The 6,870-nt window shown below is 33.0% G+C and overlaps 1 pseudogene; it reads right to left on the reverse strand.

The window, feature by feature from the left end:
* Positions 1-4,038: 4,038 nt before the first annotated feature.
* Positions 4,039-4,154, reverse strand: LOC120583909 (uncharacterized; annotated as a pseudogene).
* Positions 4,155-6,870: the final 2,716 nt, after the last annotated feature.

Consider the following 6,870-nt stretch of genomic DNA (forward strand, 5'->3'; position numbering starts at 1 on the left):
TTAGAGATAAGATAAAAAGGTAAAAATAGATGTATAATGTAAATACTAATAATAAAAAAGGAATGGTATTAATATTGAAAAGTAGACTTTATGAAAAGAAATATTACAATGACAAAAAATAAAATTTTACAATGAAAAAGATTCAGCTCATCAAAAAGACAATGATACTAAATATGTATGCAATTATACAGCTTCAAAATACATGAAGCGAAAACCAATAGAATTGAAAGGAAAAATAGAGACTTCAACATTCCTCTTTTAATAGAAGTAAGCTGAAAATCAGTAATAATAATAAACACTCATAATGTTATCAAATAATTTGAGCAATTATCACAATATACATTTTTTTCAATTACACTGGTAAATTCACCAAGATGAGCCATACGCTGGCACTTAAATATCAATAAATTTGAAAGAATTGCTTTCATGAAGTTAATTTTCTGACTGGAATTAAATTAAAAATTAAAAAACTATTTAAAAATTTCTAAATATTTGAAAAAAAGCAACACAGTTCTAAATAACCCATGAGGCAGGACAAAATTACAAGAAAAGCTAGAAAATATTTTTTAACCTAAGGATAATAAAATCACAATATACCAAAATTTGTGAAATGCAGCAAAACATATCATGCCTGACATGATATGTATATTTAGATATTTATATTATAAAATAAAGGTCTAAAATCAACTATCTAAGCAATCAAAAAAAGGAACAAATTAAACTCAAAGTAAGTAAAAGAAAGAAAAAGGAAAAATAATATGGAAGATAAAAACAACAGAGAAAAATCAATGAAATCAAAAGGTGTTCTTTTAAAAGGTCAATAAAATTTCAAACCTTTAGTCAGACCAATCAAGGAAAAAAAAAGAAAAAGAAAGCACAGTTATGAAATCAAGAATAAAAGATAGGACATCATCACAGATGATATAGACTTTAAAGAGTTAATAAGAGAATATTATGAACAATTTTATGATAAATTTCACAAATTAGATGATAGAGAAAAATTTCTTAAGACAATAAATAAAACATGAGCAAAACTTAGACACTACCAAAAGAAATATCCAAATGGCCAATCACCACATGAAAAGATTCTCCATATAATTAATTATCAGGGATATACATATTTAAGCCATGATGAGATTCAACTTCACACCCACTAGAATAATTAAAATTATAAAGACAAAATATCAAGTTTTAGTGAAGATGTGGAACAATTAGAAAACTCATGCTTGGCAGGTGGTAGAGCAAAGTGGTATAACTACTTTGGAAAACAGTTGGATAGCTTCTTACAAAGTTAAAAATACCATATATCCCAGCAATTTCATTCCTTAGTCATTTATCCAAGAAAATAAAAACATTTTTACAAAGAAGACCAGTACAAGAATGTTCAGATCAGCTATATTCCTAACAGCTAATAACTGGACACAACCCGAGTGTCCAACAACCGATGAATCGTATATCTGCTATTCAGCAATAAAAGAAACAATAAGATAAAATAAAAAGGAACAAATTGTTGATGCATGCCACAACTTGGATAAATCTCAAAACCTTATGTGGAGCAGAAGAAGCCAAACACAAAAGAGTCATATTGTATGAGTCCAAATATATTAATTCTAGAATAGGCAAAACTACTTGTACTAACATAAAAATAGTCACTGGTTGCCTGGGTCTGAGAATAAAGGGATTAATTTAAAAGAATACGGGAAACATTCGGGGGAACAGGAAATGTTCTATAACTTGATTGTGGCAATGGTTACCCAGGTAGATGCATTTGTTGAAACTCATTGAGCATTACCCTTAAAATGGATGTGTTTTAATTTATGTAAATTATACTTCAGTAAAATTGACAGTAAAAAAGCACTTAAAACTAAGCACATGCATCCTCAGAATTCTACATAACTTTTGTAAATTCCTACATAGTATATTTAGTTCCAATAAATACTGTTTCAACATTACCCCCTGTAGAAATTCTAACCTTAACTTTTTAAAAATTAAGACCATAAATGTATGGAAATGTGAATTATATATATATGCACATTCATTGCACACTGTTGATGCTCTGTACTGTTTGCTCAGCTGGGCTAGAGCATTCTCAAGGACACCAGCGATGTGGCCTAAAAGCAGGAAGAAATACATCACAGGAGGGGTCTGTACATCCTGCCACCTACCCAACATCAACACATTTGTTATTTATATTATACGTAGTATCCCATGATATATATCCCCATAATCCCTGAAATACCTCAATATTTTGAATATGCCTTGGGTTAAAGGAAAAGAAACTATAACATGCAGTTTAGAAACAATGATATTTGATGGGAAAACTTTAATATAGTATCATCAAAGTTGAACTCCACAAAAGCTGAGGGATTTTCCTATTGCCTTAGGGAGGAGAGAGCGTCCCACCATCACTTCCTCTCATTTATTTCTAGAGAAATATCACTAACATCTTTCTGGACACAAAGAGAAGCCTAAAGAGCTTTGATTCAATGCCTCTGATGTGCTATGTGACCTCAGGGTAGTTATGAATCTTCTCTGTGCCTTCATTTTTATCTTCAAATTAAAGCATTGGACTATATGATCTCAAAGAATATTTCCATCTGAAAAATTCTATCTAGGGCTTATTTTAAATTTTCTTTAAGTATCAATCTACTAAAAAAAGATTTATTGTTGATCTTAAATATCTCTTCAATTAATACAGTCATTTTGAAATGCTGATAAGGTGTCAATGAGTTTGACACATACCCTTGTCATGAATTTTAAATGTACTTCCCACTATGAATTTCTATAGACTTTATAGTCTGTACTAAGTCTAGCTCTTCTTTTATATCTTTTCACTGATTAGTCTGAAAGCTACTAAAATATAGAGCTGTGTCAAAAATCTTTATTGTCATCTATAATGCTTTGAAAGTCCTGTCTGCCCTGGAAGGGTTTAATATTAATTATTAAATTGAGTAAGATGGAAAGTTACTCTCCAAAAACGTATAGCAAACTGATGTAAAAAAAAAAAGGTAAAATAACAAGTCCACCAAGTTTTCTTTTTTTACCATTTAATTCCACATTTCATTCAACAAATGTATTGAATGATGTTTTCGATACTAAGCATCAAAAAGTGCTTACAGTTCTATCAAAGTTTTCACTGTAAAAGGTGTAAAAGAAATATAAGTATGGCATTAGAATTAGAATCCTCAATATCTTGAATATGTTTTAGGTTAAATGAAAAGAAGATGACATGATATTTGATGGGAAAACTAAAAAGGAAATCATTACATTGACCATAATTATTTTGAAAATTCAAGTGGTGTGTGGGTCATAATTCTTTTCACCAAGATGAAAGACAGTTGTAAACTCTATTTGGTGATTTAAAACAAAGAACTGTTGGAGATCAACCAGAGAAGAACTGCTTTAAGTTTAAAACTATACATACTCCATTTTTTCTTACAGCTCTTCTTTATGTTTACTCTCATTCAAGAAGGAGAAATGAGTGTGGCTTGTTTTATTGTTTTCTTTCTTTTTCTTTTCTCTTTTTGTTTCTGTTTTCCTCAAGCAGATAAGCAGTCAAATAACAGTTAACCCTGAGGCATGGCCCTGTGTGATATGGCTCCACGATAATCACAAAGTTTAGAAAAGATGTTTGTCATAGAAAATTGTGTTTGTTCATTGGACTACAGAACACATTTTTAATAAGAAATTGAATTTTCTCACTTAGGCTGTAAATCAATTCACCAGCTCTGTTGCGACTAACCCACACTCTGTCAACAAACTCACCAACTTTGTGCTAATTAATTTGTCCCAATCTTTCTTCATAAGAAATATTTTAAATCAAATTTTATCCCTGCAGAGCTGCTTGAAATAAAGGTTGCCTGGGGTTAACTCTGATTCAAACAAAATAAAAAGCTTTTTTTTTTTCCGTCTATATAAAGGCAGACCCTTAATTTTTGTGATTGGGTCCATATTTGAAATTATTCTTCTAAAGTAAATAAAGGTACCTCCTTTGGGTGATTTTATGTTTTATTATTTTTTGTTATTTATTATCATTTATGCCTACAGCACCTGGTCTTCCGAGGTGGTCTCCCATCCAAGTACTAACCAGGCTCGACCCTGCTTAGCTTCCGAGATCAGACATTGAGCTTGTTCAGGGTGGCATGGCCATAGACCAAGGATTGTGGCTCTACTGGGATGTGAACCCAGGACCTTCTGTGTGTAAACTAGATGTGCTAACCACTATACTATGGAACCACGTCTGGGTGATTTTATTAATAACAATATTTTTACCTTGACATCTTCAAAGTGCTTCCAAATTCATTATCTCATTTGACTTCTATAATCATATTGTGAGCTAAGTGCATCTCAATTTTCATAATGTAGAACTGAGACAGAAAGGGGTTAGTAACTTGCTGAAGTGGGTATAACTTGCAAGTTATACAAACTACCAACCAGGTCTTCCCTGTTCCGAATCTCATTCTGAAACTGCTTCCAAATCCAAAGAGACTAAGTATTGCATGCTGATAATCGATACAGTCAGAACTGCCCACCCTAGCACGTTAATTCCCCCTGAGTGCCAGACTCTAACCTTGGGTCTCCCTTTTTGTCCACCTTATCTGGACTCTTCCCAGGCAGCCAAGCAAAATGGAAGAAAATTATATAAAGGAATCATCATTCCCCATTTTCTGGTCCACATTCATTCAGTAAATATCCATTTAGCATCTACCATATCTGGCCAATTTCTAGCAGCTACTGACATAGCTATTAGCAGGACAGACAAAATTCTTAGAACTCTGCAAGAGTAGTATTTGATTCTTGTTTCTCTACCATTTTATTTTATTTTATTTTATTTCTGTCTTCTATTGTAAGCCTCTGAAATCCTTTTTGTAGTTGAAATAAAGATACAATTTGAGATTCTTATCATATATTGACTTGTTTCTCTTGCACATTTATACTAATCATAGTGAACATTTGTCTCTTTTTGTTTTTATTTGGGGTGGAAGAGTAGTTCCTGTTATACTGCTTTTCTCCTTTCCTAGCAGTGCCCTGATTTAAGCTTCTTCATTGTATTGGGTTGACTCCTTGGAAAGTAAATCCAGAAACGTGCTTTACATTGGAATCCAAAAGGGTTTCCCCTTCTAGCTCCAGCGAAGCCCATAGGCAGGCATGTGACCTCTTTTTCACAGCTTGGATTCTTGATCCGGTGATACCAAGATGGCAGTGTCACAGGATATTAATCACAGTAACAGGAAGCCGACCTGACTTCCTGCTCAGAGACAAATGCCAGGGTTCCTGCTTACTGAGATCCTTTAATTCTTTGAATTTCCAAGGCTCATTTTCCAGCCTCCAGCTGATTCTTTGAGTCTTACTCCCGCCCCGATCATCAATCTTTCCAATAAATTCCCCTTTCCTTTGGTGCTATTTTCAAATGTTTGAAGCTGAAGAGTGATAAGTGAAACTCTAGTTATAACGGGGCCCTGCTCATACTTATGTTCCCCACTAAATAGAAAGCTTCACGCTCCACAAAGATGGGGTCCAATCTCCCTTAATCAGCACTGGATACTCTGAATCTAGTGTGCAGTAAGTGCTCAATAAATGTGTGTGAAAAGAAAAAGGAAAGCAGGTAGGAGAAAGAAGGGAGAAAGAGGAGGGGAAGGGATAAACACAAAGTCTTGGAAATAATTCCATGTGACTATTTCTGATAAAAGAATGCCAAGTTAAAAAAAGAATGATCACTGGAGAATCACCACATTTCTGCTTAGGCTCATGTTATCCTTTAAAAGAACAGAGAAATTATAGTCCATATATTTTATGTGAGAAAGAAAATTACAATCTAAAAGAAATTCAAATAAATATATGGAAACACACACTTAGACACCCAAATTAGAAAAGTTGGTAAATATAAATGAAATGAAAGATCAGGCAAAGAAATCAAGAAGTAGATTATAACTTAGAAAGTAAACCAGAATAAAAGAATCGAGTTATTTTAAATTTAGCTGAAGAACATAGATAGAGATGGAAATCTATAGGATTCTGGCTTTTCTATTTACATCGCTTTGATTGACAGTACAGGGTTTAAAAGAGGTAAGGACAGTTGGAAGAATCATGGACACTCTTTCTGTTTAAATAAAATTGTATCCAAAACAAATAAACAAAAGTATTTTTTATATTGGTCTCTTACTGTGGAAGTCTCTCTCAATAGACATATTACATGCTCTTTGATGACTTGGCTGGTTAGATTTTCACTACTTAAAACACTTTTTCCCTCAATTCTTGCTGTTTGCTTACTGAGGTTTCCATCGCAGATGCCCTCCATCCCATTACCAACTCCCAACTCACAGAAGGCACACAGCTCTCTACTTGTAATGTCCAGGCTGTATTAATGCCAATTTTAGCACGTATCAGTTATGTAACACAGGGTTCTTGGTTTGCTTATCTGTTTTCATTTCATGGCATAGAAACTTACCATGTCCAGCAGAAAAGTGAATAAGCCATTATCTGTTAAATTGATATTTCTCAGATGCAAGTTATTTAATGCTCTCATTAACCCTTACAATGGCACATTATTCAGTCTCCACACCCAGTGAATACTCAGGAGGAACTTCAGCTACTGTGTATACACAATCATCACTTAAAAACTAAAGGGAAAAAATTAAAAGGTCTCTGTAGCCAAATAATCCGTTTAACAAGCCCCCTTTTAACATTTTATATGTTATAAAATATAAATCAAAAACAATTTTAAGCCACTTACAGAGAAAAAAAGTTATTTTAAAATCTGATGCTTTAGAGGAATGATTAAAGATAAATCTACCCAGCTTAACCAAAATGAAATGCTATAGGAATTGAGCATAATTAGCCTCCAAATAAAAAGCTTACTCTATATAGGAA

The sequence above is a fragment of the Pteropus medius genome, unplaced genomic scaffold, assembly GCF_902729225.1.
Source record: "Pteropus medius unplaced genomic scaffold, Ma_sr-lr_union100, whole genome shotgun sequence".
In the NCBI taxonomy this organism is placed as follows: domain Eukaryota; kingdom Metazoa; phylum Chordata; class Mammalia; order Chiroptera; family Pteropodidae; genus Pteropus; species Pteropus medius.